At 50.9% G+C, this 15,032-nt stretch overlaps 1 protein-coding gene across 8 annotated transcripts in view; it reads left to right on the plus strand.

Moving 5' to 3' along the window:
* SBF1 (SET binding factor 1) overlaps positions 1–15,032 on the plus strand; it is a 1,591,024-nt gene that overhangs the window by 694,690 nt on the left and 881,302 nt on the right. The gene's annotated exons all lie outside the window — the stretch shown is intronic.

A 15,032-nucleotide genomic window follows, 5' to 3' on the forward strand; every position in this document is an offset into this window, starting at 1 on the left:
CCATTTTACTAGGACAGAGACTTTTTTGTGTGTTTTCAACCTCCTTCCTACTGATGGTAAAAATGGGTGTGCAACCAATAATGAATCTTGGACCATTATACATGTCTGAAAGTAGGTAAAATTCTAAATTCAGGAAGAGGTCATTTGTGTAGATCCTTCAAGGTTTTCCTCCAGAAAGTAACAGCTGAAATAAAAAAAAAAGAATGAAATTTAGTTGAAGAAACCAGCCATTTGTGCCTACGTTTTCACCTGTAACTTCTTCTCAGTATGGCACATTTTTAAAGCAATGTACCGTTCCGTCTGCTGGACCCTTTTGGTTTTAGGGATATATAGGAGGTCTAGGTTCACCAAGAACCTGAGGTACCCATACCCAATAACTGAACTGTACCTTGAAAGGATCTTTCTTTGTGTACCGGGTATACAGCATTTAATTTGGTGAAATGTAGAGAGTAAAAAATAGATTTCAGGGAAACATATGTATTTCAGAAAAATGGAAACAACATGAAGTTTAGAAGCAATAGTTATTTGCACATCTCCGAATTTGCTGGTACCCATACTAGCATGTGAATTAAGGGGCATTTTTCCAAATGATTTCTTTTTTACACACTGTCTTACATTTAGAAGGCCGAAATGCATAGAAAGTCAATTGGTAATGACACATGTTCAACTATTCTGTGTTCCACTAAGTGTTCCGATACAAACAGTACCTCACTTGTGTGGGTAGGCCTAGTGGCTGCAATAGGAAATGGCCCACAAATCAACATGGGTACATCACATTTTTCCAGTGAAAACTGCCCGTTTTTTTTGTAATATGCCTAGCTGAGGATTTTGGACCCTAGCTCAGCTGGCACCTAGGTGATCCTAGCAAACCTGTACATTTGTGAAAAATAGACACCCAGGGTGAATCCAGGATGGGGTGACTTGTGTAGCTCTCACCTGGTTCTGTTACCCAGAATTCCTTGCAAACCTCAAATTTCGTCTAAAAAAAAATACATTTTCCTCACATTTCTGAGATGGAAAGTTCTGAAATCTGTGGAGAGCCACAAAGTTCCACCCGCCCCACATTCCTCCAGATCTGTGAAGACATCAAAATTAGGTATTACAAAATGACCTGGTTTTTCAAATGGTAACCCATGCTTTTGGTCTTGGGCTCAGCGGCCATCCAGGGAAACCTACCAGACCCAGACTGTTCTGAAAACTAGACTCCCAGCGGAGTCCAGGAGGGCGTGACTTTCTTTTTTCAATACAATATTTTTTGTCATTTTGAAACCAGTACAGACATGCAGCATGATAAGCACATCAGTGATATCTCAGTATGTTTTGAGAAGCAACACTGATATTACAACAGCATGGATCATATATATTGCAATAGCTAGCACTATAACATGTCCTGTCATGCTGGTGGCATCCTTAGACTGTTCTGGTCTTGCAGGGCCCCTTCATGAGCTGTTCGTAGCAATCTTTGGGGCCTTGCTGACGTTGCGGGACACCTGTAGCTGGAGATAGGAGTGCTGGTCACTGTGCAGCGCTGGTGCGGTGCTCCTCGTGTCCTCGATGGGCTTCATTCTAGTAAGTGACTTCAATTCTTTTTAGGTCTCGCCTATTAATCCCGTAAGGGTTAATAGACGAGAGTATAGAGGCTCAACTAAGGTTTGAAACCACGCGGATTTCCTACAGTTCGTGTGGAGCACTGGAGCGGAAAGCGCGTCCACATCAAAGCCATCAGCCTCCCTCCCACAGGCATCTGAAGCTTCCCCCAGCGTACGCTCGGCCTCAGGCATTTCTCCTCCCCCCTAATTATTCACCCCTGCTGTTGCTGCCCACGGCCGGCCGTACTTTCACTTTCACGGCTGCCAGGCCGTGTCTCGCATTTCTCCTCCCCCCTCCCAGTGTATTTTTATTTTTTAAACTTGTTATTTTTATTTTTATTAGACACATGTACTTCTCTCACATACCAACTTCTTTAAAACACTGTCGATTCGGGTGATAAATTGCAGCAGCGCGCTTGTCAAATTAAACCTGAATTATTATAAAACTGTATTGAGACATCACTTAATTAAAACCTAAATAATCGTGTATTGCTTTGGGTATTTTCTTTTTAACTAAAGATTTTCCCTGCCTCTCATAAAGTGCGGATTTGTTTAATATGCTGACTTCGCTTGCTTTAGATTCCCGATGATCCACAGTGTTTGTCCAGTCACCACTTCGCTATAGCGAGCATAACCACTGCGCTCAGATTCCATGCCATCTCTCCCCGTACTAATGTCTGCAGAGTCACTTCATAGCAGGATCAAAGGATGGCATACAGGGGGCTGTGGGCTTGAATGTAATCTATCAGGGTACACTGCGTGTTTATATTCTCCCTTCAGCAACGAGATCGGCTCACATTAAAGAGGTGTTACTGGTGCATTGTACTGCAATCACACGTGATTTTAAAGGCTGCTGCCCCGACCCCCCACAGCAATGCCAAGAGCTTGTTTTCCTCCTTATTCTTCGCTTCATTCCCTTGTCCATCTCTAGTCATTGCCTCCACGCTCTCTCTCCATTTATATGCCCTCTCCCCCTCCATATGCCTGTGTTTCCTTATGTGTCTCCTCGCCTTCTGAAGCCTCTTTCTTTTATTAATATATTATCGTATCCTCGTCACGTTGTCAGGGAAGTAACACAGGCTCCCGCTTTAATCTATCAAACGGCACAGTACAAAGTGGTGGAAGAGATTTTTACTAATACAGTGGCTTTCAGAATGCTGCAAATGGAGAGGGCTGATGAAAAAGACCAGCTTTCAAAAATGCTTTATTTCTGATGTTGAAATCGGAATAGTACACAACATCGGAAATAAAGCATTTTTGAAAGCTGGTCTTTCATCAGCCCTCTCCATTTGCAGCATTCTGATTCCTCCCCCCTCCCAGTGTACTTTTATTTTTTAAACTTGTTATTTTTATTTTTATTAGACACATGTACTTCTCTCACACCTACTTCTTTCAAACACTGTCGATTCGGGTGATAAATTGCAGCAGCGCGCTTGTCAAGTTAAACCTGAATTATTATAAAACTGTTTTGAGACATCACTTAATTAAAACCTAAATAATCGTGTATTGCTTTGGGTATCTTCTTTTTTACTAAAGATTTTCCCTGCCTCTCATAAAGTGCGGATTTGTTAAATATGCTGACTTTGCTTGTTTTAGATTCCCGATGAGCCACAGTGTTTGTCTAGTCACCACTTCGCTATAGCGAGCAGAACCACTGCACTCAGATTCCATGCCATCTCTCCCCGTACTAATGTCTGCAGAGTCACTTCATAGCAGGATCAAAGGATGGCATACAGGAGGCTGTGGGCTTGAATGTTCAGGGGTGGGGGAATCATATCGCCCGACGCCCGATCCATGTAGATTTTTATAATGGGCAAGAAGATTTAATGTCTATTTTGTCCGACGGACAAGAAGACATTAAATCACTAAACACGGGTCTCTGCACTCCAGCTCCCTGGCTCTGTGATCTGGAAGCGCGATGCCGCTGCCCCAGAAGTGGAGCTGCGGGATTGACACAGAAATAGGCATAGAACAGTACTGTCTCTGCAGCTGCTGGCAGGTAGAGGCCAGTGTGCGCAGGAGCAGATGGACGGGCACAGGGCCCCAAGAGTGGAGGGGGCTGGAGACATGGACCAGGCCAGTGAGAGGGGCCCGAGAGGCAGAAGACACAAGCCCGCAGTGCACTGGAAGACAGTGGCAGGGTATGGGGCTCAGAGACAGACCCCCGAGAGAGGAGGACCAGGCCTGAGGCTGCCTAGAGGACAGACACTGTCTGGTGTATTTAGGATGGTGGGAGGAAGAGAGGCTGTCTTCCTGGGGCTGCGGGAGAAAGAGGCTGGCCACGGGGGCTGAGACAGAGACAGGCTCACAGTAGCTATGATCGGAGCAGTGGGCAGGCTGCTCAGAGGGAAGGCCTGGAAGAATTTATCCGAGGGTCAGAACTGGGTGCAGAAAAAGAGGCAGCTCCGGGAATTACAGACCAGATGGGCTCGGCAGAGAGCAGCCTGTGAACAAGGATAGGTGTGGCTCCTTGTCAGGGCGGCCTCCGGGAGGGGCTGACACTGGGGAGGGAGAAAGGGGCAGCCACCAGAGGAGGAGAACTGGCAACGTGGGACAGGAGAGAGACACCGAGGCAGCCGCTCTGCAGTGCTTAATTTGTAAAATTTGAAGTGCAGGTCCTCAAATCTTTGTGGAGGCACTCCTACTTGTCTTTGGCTCCAGTGTATGTACGTGTGCGTGGTTCTATCAATATGTCTTTGAATGCGTGTCTGCCTGTTGTGTCTTTGTCTGTGCTCGAGTATTTAAGTTTGGGTGGGACTTTTTAGGACTGTGCATGGAAGTATTTGTGTCTGGGGTGTGGGCATCTATGTATCTGTGTGTCTGCCTGTATGAGTGGGGTATGCGTTTCCATGTTTGCATGCTGTAAAAAAAACAAAAAAACTGCGTGCTTCTTTGTCCATTTGTTCCCGTGTCAAGAGGAGGGTCCGGAGGTCCACCCTTTCCCTCCCACATGGTTCTTCCGTTCCTTACATTGCCCGAGACCCTGCACCTTCCTTGCGTGCCTCTATTTCTCTCTGAACAGGTGTCTGCCCCTGCCTGTTCTTTGAACCATTAATGTTTGCATGCTGTAAAAAAAACAAAAAAACTGCGTGCTTCTTTGTCCAGATGTTCCCGTGTCAAGAGGAGGGTCCGGAGGTCCACCCTTTCCCTCCCACATGGTTCTTCCGTTCCTTACATTGCCCGAGACCCTGCACCTTCCATGCGTGCCTCTATTTCTCTCTGAACAGGTGTCTGCCCCTGCCTGTTCTTTGAACCACCAGCACCCGGCGCTCAGCCGTCTAAAGAGGGTTGGCAAGCCCCTTAGGGAGCATGAAGGGTATTTTGTGTAGCAGGGGATTAAAACCTCAGCCCTTGAGAATGAGTGGGGTGTCTCTAAGAAGTGAAGGAAGTCATATTGGCAGACAGTGTCTCCAGACGAGTAGTTGTTGAACACTTGAGTTCAACAGTAACACTGTGCCACTGCCAAGTCCTGTAGCAATAGCCAAGCATAGAAATTACTGTACATCAATTACGTGCACCAGCGTGTGTAGACCCGGCCCTGCTATTAGCACCGGCACAAATTAAGCACTGCTGCTCTGGCCCTGCCACTGAGCATAGAGAAGAGGCTGCAGTTAAGGGACTTCCATGGATGCAGCTGTGGAGCAGATACATTACCAGTGCTAGGATCACCCTTAACCTGCAGTATGTCATGCGGCTGCAGCAGTGGGGGCATAGGCCACACCTCCTTTCACAGACCATCTTCACTTGGCACCGACCCGCCCTCCATGACCCTCCACTCGCACCTCAGTCTTGCGATCTCCCCTTATCCTCGGGGGATTGGCCTGCCCCCCGTTTAACGACTCTTCCCTTTTACCAGCCCTAACCAAAGAACCAACTCCAGCCCCTACCTGAAACCTGTCTCTGTTACCAGCTACCTTAATCAGTTTCAAAGACTGTGCTATTTATCCAGCCATAACAGGGGCCTTTCCTAGCACTAACTTCTTCAAACGTCTCACAGCAGAATTCCTCGCTTTTTGAAAGATGCTTCCCAGTCTGCCTCTCCTCTCCTGCAATTCGTGCAAGGGCTTGTTGGATCTGTTCTTCCCAGTACATAATTTAATCATGCTTAAAATGATTATACCCTCAGTGATGTACAGTCTTTGTGCGTCTTTCTCTAACCTGTGTATCCCATTCAGGCAGGATGGGCTCCTTAATGCGCCTGTCTTTTGGGTGGAGAGAGTAGGTCTTCCCTTACTCTCTGTACACACCTCATATACTAACCCCGCTCCTGGAGTCAGGGAAATGGTCCCCTCCCCCTTGCCTCTCTGTACACATCACATTCACCTCAGTGCAGGTTCGCAAGCTTTGTGTCTGTCCCATTGACCCCACTGATCCGGATGGTTGCATGGAGAAGGGTTCGACCTGCTCAGTGTGCGCTGCATATTCCCACTTCTGGGTGCAGGGGGTGGACTGTCCCTTACCTCATATCTCTCAAACTTTTCTCCTTTGTGCAGGTTGTTGGTTGTCCGCTTTTACCTGTCTCTAATTGGATGGGCTCTGTTCTCCAGTTCTCTATACTCATTCACTTTATTTACACCCCTTGCTTATAGTATCACATGTAGTTTCAGTTGTGAAATTTAAGCAAGTTGTTGCCCCCCTCCCATCCCCCCAATAAAGGGCGACTTCTGCGTTTGCGGGATGCTGTTGGAGTCTTGTAAGTTTTCAGCTTTTTTAATGTGGAATTACAGTGATGTCAAGAGGGACAACACACACAAATAAGGGGGAGTTGATGTGTGGTTTATGCTTTTAATCCTTCCAAAGTTGTTAGATTGAAACTTAATTCCCATCATGGTTGTAATGTTTATATTCTTCCGATTGTGCGCAAGTAGGCAGTTTATGCTCTTGGCTGCTTTTCCCTCCTGCAGAAGTTACCTTTTTGGCTCCAGTCCCCTGTGCACTGGAGTAGCAGATTTCAGCTCTCTTTTCTGTAATCATCGGTGAGTTCTCGGTCCAGTATGCTTGCCTGCTTCCTCGTCTGTGGACATGTGCACAGTGCAGACTGTCCATCTGTAAATTATTTATGCACATCGCTCCCTCTGTGACTAGTTTAGAGCAAATTCTTGCTCCTGGGCCTTGTTTCGGAGGGGGGGAGGGTGGGGACGCTTGCTTCTTGACCTTGTGTTTTAGAGGAGTAATACAGTGGCAGATCAGCCTGTTTTAGAGGGCTGGCGAAACTGTCTTATTGGCCTTGTTTGACTGTAGGTATGGTGGCTTGTAGGCCTGAGTTATTTGGGTGCGAATGGGGTGCTGACTTGTGGCCTGGTTTGGGAGGGAGGTTGGGTGCTGATGCTGGCTTCTGCATCTGGTTTAGGGAGTAAAGGCTCAACTTTGTTGCAGGGATGGAGACTCCTGGGCCTTGTCAATAGACTGGAGACTCCTGTGCGTGCTCTAGAGGCGGCTGAAGACCCCTGGGTGTGCTCTAGAGGGCTCTGGCTCGAGGGACAAAATTAAGGAGGCACTGGTGCATATGCTCAGCTTAGGAGTTGAATGGCCTAGGGGTGCTGGTTTCTGAGCCCAGTTTAAGTCGAGAGCGTGTTGGTTCTTGAGCCCAGTTTAAAGGTGGCGGGCCGATTCCTGGTCTACATACTTTAGGAGAGGCTGTTGGTTCCTGGAGAAAATGTATCCATCATTCATTCTGCCCTCACATAGCGGACTGTGATATCATCCTGCGTATATGGCGAGCAGTGAGAAAACTACGTATTTTCTCATAAACTAGACAGTTGTTTCTCGGTCAGCCCTTATAATTGATTTATGGAGTAGGTGGGACAAGTGGATTTTACAGGACATGTAGATCTCAGTACCATTTTGTCCCTTGGCCAAGTAGATTATTCAAAAAATTCCACACCCCTGAATGTTATCTATCGGGGTACACTGCGTGTTTATATTCTCCCTTCAGCAACAAGATCGTCTCACATTAAAGAGGTGTTACTGGTGCATTGTACTGAGGCACAAGCGATTTTAAAGGTTGCTGCTCCCCCGCCCCCCCCCCCCACCCCCCCCCCCCACAGCAATGCCAAGAGCTTGTTTTCCTCCTTATTCTTCACTTCATTCCCTTGTCCGTCTCTAGTCATTGCCTCCACGTTCTCTCTCCATTTATATGCCCTCTCCCCTCCATATGCCTGTGTTTCCTTATATGTATCCTCGCCTTCTGAAGCCTCTTTCTTTCATTAATATATTATTGTATCCTCGTCACGTTGTCAGGGAAGTAACACAGGCTCCTGCTTTAATCAAACGGCACAGTACAAAGTGGTGGAAGAGAAGTTTACTAATACAGTGGCGTTCAGAATGCTGCAAATGGAGAGGGCTGATGAAAAAGAGCAGCTTTCAAAAATGCTTTATTTCCGATGTTGCAATCGGAATAGTACACAACATCGGAAATAAAGCATTTTTGAAAGCTGGTCTTTTTCATCAGCCCTCTCCATTTGCAGCATTCCGATACACCTGAAAGCCACTGGATTAGTAAACTTCCCTTCCAACACTCGTGGTGTGGCGAAGTCATCACCATCAGTTTTCAAACACCCCTTTTAGCTTTGGGTTTACTGACTGGGTGTAGATGGCAGGAAATAAAAGGCAGTGAGTCACTTTAACGAACTTTGGTCGCAGGTGTTCACAGTCTCTCATCTCCGTCCTGCCCATGTTGTGCATTCTTACATTTCACATGCTTTTCTTAATTTTGACCTGCTTTACTTAATTTAGTTTTTAACAGCAGACCGCTCAGCTCGGACAGCTGAGTTCATTATCTCCCCACCCCGTCCTTCCATAAATGTGGCCAGCAGTCTACTGCTGTTTGGATCAGCATACCAGCGGGGCAGCTGTCCTCTTCCCCCCCCCCCCCCGCTTGTATCTGAAGGCAATGCAAAAGTTAGGGAAACAAATATATAATTATGCCCTTCTTTTAATTAAGACGTTCACTACTAACGTCTTCATTGTAGCAGTGCATAGCTATAGTCTTACCTTCTAACTTTCACTGGGCGTGATAACATCGCACATTGCAGACTGCATAGGGCGCAGATGCAGCATTTACAAAGCAATAGGTCTTGCATTTGCTGAAGTTTGCGCTATTGGTATTTGTAAATGACAATGCCTTTTATTTATATGTTGTTTTTTAAAACTGATAAATAAAAGGCATTATCATTTACAATGCCAATAGCTTAAACTCTTGTTTGAACGGTTGTTTTTAAATGGTTATCCTGGGTGCACGTAAAGTGTATGTTACAGCACACTTCACCCGTAATTTAAAACTTAACCCCCATAATCATTGCGTTTCCGAAAGTAAATTTGCTTCTAGTAGTTCCTCCCCTCCACTCCATCCATCCATCCCACTCCATCCATCCATCCATCCATCCATCCCACTCCATCCATCCATCCATCCATCCATCCATCCCACTCATCCATCCATCCATCCCCCACTCCATCCATCCATCCCCCACTCCATCCATTTATCCATCCCCCCACTCCATCCATCCCCCCACTCCATCCATACCCCCACTCCATCCATACCCCACTCCACCCACCCATCCCCTCCACTCCATCCACCCATCCCCTCCACTCCATCCACCCATCCCCTCCACTCCATCCACCCATCCCCTCCACTCCATCCATCCATCTCCCCACTCCACCCCCCATCCATCCCCCACTCCATCCATCCATCCCGACTCCATCCATCCATCCCTCCACTCCATCCATCCATTCATCCCCCACTCCATCCATCCATCCATCCATCCATCCCCCCACTCCATCCATCCATTCATCCCCCACTCCATCCATCCCCCCACTCCATCCATCCATCCCTAACTCCATCCCCCCACTCCATCTATCCACCCACTCGATCCATCCAGCCCCCCACTCCATCCATCCCCCCATCCCCCACTCCATCCCCCATCCATCCATCCCACTCCATCCATCCATCCCCCACTCCATCCATCCATCCATCCATCCCCCCACTCCATCCATCCACCCCCACTCCATCCATCCATCCATCCATCCATCCCCCCACTCCATCCATCCACCCCCACTCCATCCATCCACCCCCACTCCATCCATCCATCCATTCACCCCCACTCCATCTATCCCCCGACTCCATCCATCCATCCCCTCACTCCATCCATCCCCCCACTCCATCCATCCATCCCCCCACTCCATCCATCCCCCCACTCCATCCATCCCCCCACTCCATCCATCCCCCCACTCCATCCATCCATCCCCCCACTCCATCCCTCCCCCCACTCCATCCATCCCTCCCCCCACTCCATCCATCCATCCCCCCACTCCATCCATCCATCCCCCCACTCCATCCATCCATCCATTCACCCCCACTCCATCCTTCCATCCATCACCCACTCCATCCTTCCATCCATCACCCACTCCATCCTTCCATCCATCACCCACTCCATCCATCCTTCCATCCATCCCCCACTCCATCCTTCCATCCATCCCCCCACTCCATCCTCCCATCCATCCCCCCACTCCATCCATCCCCCCCACTCCATCCATCCATCCCCCCACTCCATCCATCCATCCCCCCACTCCATCCATCCATCCCCCCACTCCATCCATCCATCCCCCCACTCCACCATCCATCCCCCACTCCACCATCCATCCCCCACTCCACCATCCATCCCCCACTCCATCCATCCATCCCCCACTCCATCCATCCATCCCCCACTCCATCCATCCATCCCCCACTCCATCCATCCATCCCCCACTCCATCCATCCATCCATCCATCCACTCCATCCATCCACCCACTCCATCCATCCACCACCCACTCCATCCAACCCCACTCCATCCATCCATCCCCCACTCCATCCATTCTCCCACCCCATCCCTCCCCCCACCCCATCCATCCCCCCACCCCATCCATCCCCCCACCCCATCCATCCCCCCACCCCATCCATGCCCCCACCCCATCCCCCCACTCCATCCATCCCCCCACTCCATCCATCCCCCCACTCCATCCATCCCCCCACTCCATCCATCCCCCCACTCCATCCATCCCCCCACTCCATCCATCCATTCCCCCCACTCCATCCATCCATTCCCCCCACTCCATCCATCCATTCCCCCACTCCATCCATCCATTCCCCCCACTCCATCCATCCATCCCCCCACTCCATCCATCCATCCATCCCCCCACTCCATCCATCCATCCATCCCCCCACTCCATCCATCCATTCCCCGACACCATCCATCCATCCCCCGCCCCACACTCCATCCCTCCCCCGCCCCACACTCCATCCCTCCCCCGCCCCACACTCCATCCCTCGCCCGCCCCCCACTCCATCCCTTGCCCGCCCCCCACTCCATCCCTTGCCCGCCCCCCACTCCATCCCTCGCCCGCCCCCACTCCATTCCTCGCCCGCTCCCCACTCCATCCCTCGCCCGGCCCACACTCCATCCCTCGCCCGCCCCACACTCCATCCCTCGCCTGCCCCACACTCCATCCCTCGCCCGCCCCACACTCCATCCCTCGCCCGCCCCACACTCCATCCCTAGCCCGCCCCACACTCCATCCCTTGCCCGCCCCACACTCCATCCCTTGCCCGCCCCACACTCCATCCCTTGCCCGCCCCACACTCCATCCCTAGCCCGCCCCACACTCCATCCCTAGCCCGCCCCACACTCCATCCCTCGCCCGCCCCACACTCCATCCCTCGCCCGCCCCACACTCCATCCCTCGCCCGCCCCACACTCCATCCCTAGCCCGCCCCACACTCCATCCCTCGCCCGCCCCACACTCCATCCCTCGCCCGCCCCACACTCCATCCCTCGCCCGCCCCACACTCCATCCCTCGCCCGCCCCACACTCCATCCCTCGCCCGCCCCACACTCCATCCCTCGCCCGCCCCACACTCCATCCCTCGCCCGCCCCACACTCCATCCCTCGCCCGCCCCACACTCCATCCCTCCCCCGCCCCACACTCCATCCCTCCCCCGCCCCACACTCCATCCCTTCCCCGCCCCACACTCCATCCCTTCCCCGCCCCACACTCCATCCCTTCCCCGCCCCACACTCCATCCCTTCCCCGCCCCACACTCCATCCCTTCCCCGCCCCACACTCCATCCGTCCCCCGCCCCACACTCCATCCGTCCCCCGCCCCACACTCCATCCGTCCCCCGCCCCACACTCCATCCCTCCCCCGCCCCGCACTCCATCCCTCCCCCGCCCCGCACTCCATCCCTCCCCCGCCCCGCACTCCATCCCTCCCCTGCCCCGCACTCCATCCCTCCCCCGCCCCACACTCCATCCCTCCCCCGCCCCACACTCCATCCCTCCCTCCCTCCCCCTATCTCTCTCTCGCCCTCCCTCTATCTCTTTCGCCCTCCCTCTATCTCTTTCGCCCTCCCTCTATCTCTCTCACCCTCCCTCTATCGCCCTCCCTCTATCTCTCTATCGCCCTCCCTCTATCTCTCTTTCGCCCTCCCTCTATCTCTCTTTCGCCCTCCCTCTATCTCTCTTTCGCCCTCCCTCTATCTCTCTTTCGCCCTCCCTCTATCTCTCTTTCGCCCTCCCTCTATCTCTCTTTCGCCCTCCTTCTATCTCTCTCTCGCCCTCCTTCTATCTCTCTCTCGCCCTCCCTCTATCTCTCTCTCGCCCTCCCTCTATCTCTCTCACCCTCCCTCTATCTCTCTCACCCTCCCTCTATCTCTCTCTCACCCTCCCTCTATCGCCCTCCCTCTATCTCTCTTTCGCCCTCCCTCTATCTCTCTTTCGCCCTCCCTCTATCTCTCTTTCGCCCTCCCTCTATCTCTCTTTCGCCCTCCCTCTATCTCTCTTTCGCCCTCCCTCTATCTCTTTCGCCCTCCCTCTATCTCTCTTTCGCCCTCCCTCTATCTCTCTCTCCCTCTATCTCTCTCTCGCCCTCCTTCTATCTCTCTCTCGCCCTCCCTCTATCTCTCTCACCCTCCCTCTATCTCTCTCTCACCCTCCCTCTATCTCTCTCTCACCCTCCCTCTATCGCCCTCCCTCTATCTCTCTTTCGCCCTCCCTCTATCTCTCTTTCGCCCTCCCTCTATCTCTCTTTCGCCCTCCCTCTATCTCTCTTTCGCCCTCCCTCTATCTCTCTTTCGCCCTCCCTCTCTCTTTCGCCCTCCCTCTATCTCTTTCGCCCTCCCTCTATCTCTTTCTCCCTCTATCTCTCTCTCGCCCTCCTTCTATCTCTCTCTCGCCCTCCTTCTATCTCTCTCTCGCCCTCCCTCTATCTCTCTCTCACCCTCCCTCTATCTCTCTCTCGCCCTCCCTCTATCTCTCTCGCCCTCCCTCTATCTCTCGCCCTCCCTCCCTCTATCTCTCGCCCTCCCTCCTTCTATCTCTCTTTTGCCCTCCCTCTATCTATCTAACGCCCTCCCTCTATCTATCTAACGCCCTCACTATCTATCGCATCGCCACAGCATCACTCAGCACCACCACAGTATCACTCAGGGGCACCACAACATCACTATGCACTACCACAGCATCACTGAATGCTACAGCATCACTCGTCGCCACGGCATCACTCGTCGCCACTGCATCACTAGTCGCCGCCACTGCATCACTCGTCGCCGCCACAGCATCACTCGTCGCCACAACAGCATCACTCGTCGCCACAACAGCATCACTCGTCGCCACAACAGCATCACTCGTCGCCACAACAGCATCAATCTGTGCAACCATTCAACAACAACTCGTTCAAATATTTTCTCTAAATGTTTCAGGCTTTATTACAAATGTCACAAAAAGATGTTGATATTTCAGTTCTGTTCTTGGATTTTCGTCACATTAAAATACACTGAAAATAATCTTCACAAAAGTTATTTACAAAAGTTTAAGATGTTACCATTATAAATTACAATAACTTTTATTTAAGTATTATTAAAAGAAATTAAAAGCAATTGTTATTTGTAATATCAATACATCTAAGTCACGTAAATACAACACATATTATATTACAAATGCTATAAGTGTCACATTTGCGAAAGTTAAAAGTATTGGCATTGTAAATGACAAAGCTATTCATTTAGCTATTTTCAAAACCAACACAAGTTAAAAAAATTGTCATTTACAATACCAATAGCTCAAAGTTTCCTAATGCGAGACCTATTGCATTACAAATGCTTCTTTCTACTGGCGGGCTGCCACAGTCAGCTGCTGGGGCACTTGTCAGTATGTCTCTTATCAGGGCTCTGTGGGTGCTATGATAGCGGACTAGGAGGCAGACCAGTCTCCGCGCAGGGGCAGTGGTGTCAGTAGGGAGGCATCAGTGGGTGTGCCATCTTATGCTACAGCTTCTGCAGCTCTCACCTTCCTCTTAGGGAGAAAAATGGATTGCACAGGGCTGGCATTGCCAGTGCAGGTCTCTCTCAGTGCTTGTGCGGCATCACACCTGCCGGTGGCGTTATGGACCTTCGAGGCCAGATAAGGCCAGTTGCGGCTGCACTGTGCAGGCTTATTGCTGGGCTTTGCCTCACCTCGAGGGAGTCCGGACACGTTCCGGTTTCTGCTCCAACTTCTCCTTATCGCACTGCTCAGTACCTCAGCTGGCAAACGACCGCGGGGACATCGAACTGTAAAAGACGAACAGTCTCTTCACTCTCCTCTTTCACAGGGAGGAGATGGTGCCCCCTTCTCTCCACAAAGCGATACAAAAGGGGATGATGGACGGAGCGTTTGAGCAAATCAAACACTCACCCCCAGTCAACTGATCTGGGTTTAATCCATCACCATTCTTTAGCTCACTCAGCCACCCCAGTTCAGACATGGCCATATGCAAATCAGTCTGACCCTGGCCTCATGGGAACAGTCCAGCCGAACTGCCAAAGAACGGTGATGGATTAAACCCAGATCTTTTGACTGGGTGTGAGTGTTTGATTGATTCAGATGCTCCGTCCATCACCACCCCCTTTTGTACCCCTTCACTCCACAGGCTGTTACACTGTGAGCAGGTGTGGGCTGTCTTACTTGGCGACTACCCCCATGGAGAATTGCAGAGTTTCAATTATCAGACACGTGGTTAGGCCAGCTCGTCACCTATATAAAGTTGTGGGCTCTATAATTTATGGATAATTGACTCGGACACTTAAGTATAGTACTTAGAACTGGCCACGAGCACGTGCACTCGGGCCCTTTTATTGGCAGGGTCACCTGACTGGTGACGCCTGTGTTGGGTGAGTATGGACTAGCCCGGGTGGAAGAGGCAGATAAAACACTAGAATGTGTCTAGCACTACACATCAGCAGGGTACTGTCGGAAGGATTCTTTTAACCTGACTGGTCACGGCCTAGCAGCGTCTGTCTACTGTCCTGGAACCGCTGCCTATGGGGGTAGGGGGCGGACCTCCTCTCCATGCCCCAACCGTGGCAAAATGGAGCATACGGCCAGGGCACAGGATTGTTAGTATCCATTGCTAAGGGTGTGCCATCTCTCCC

Source organism: Lissotriton vulgaris, chromosome 1_1 (assembly GCF_964263255.1).
Source record: "Lissotriton vulgaris chromosome 1_1, aLisVul1.2, whole genome shotgun sequence".
NCBI lineage: Eukaryota > Metazoa > Chordata > Amphibia > Caudata > Salamandridae > Lissotriton > Lissotriton vulgaris.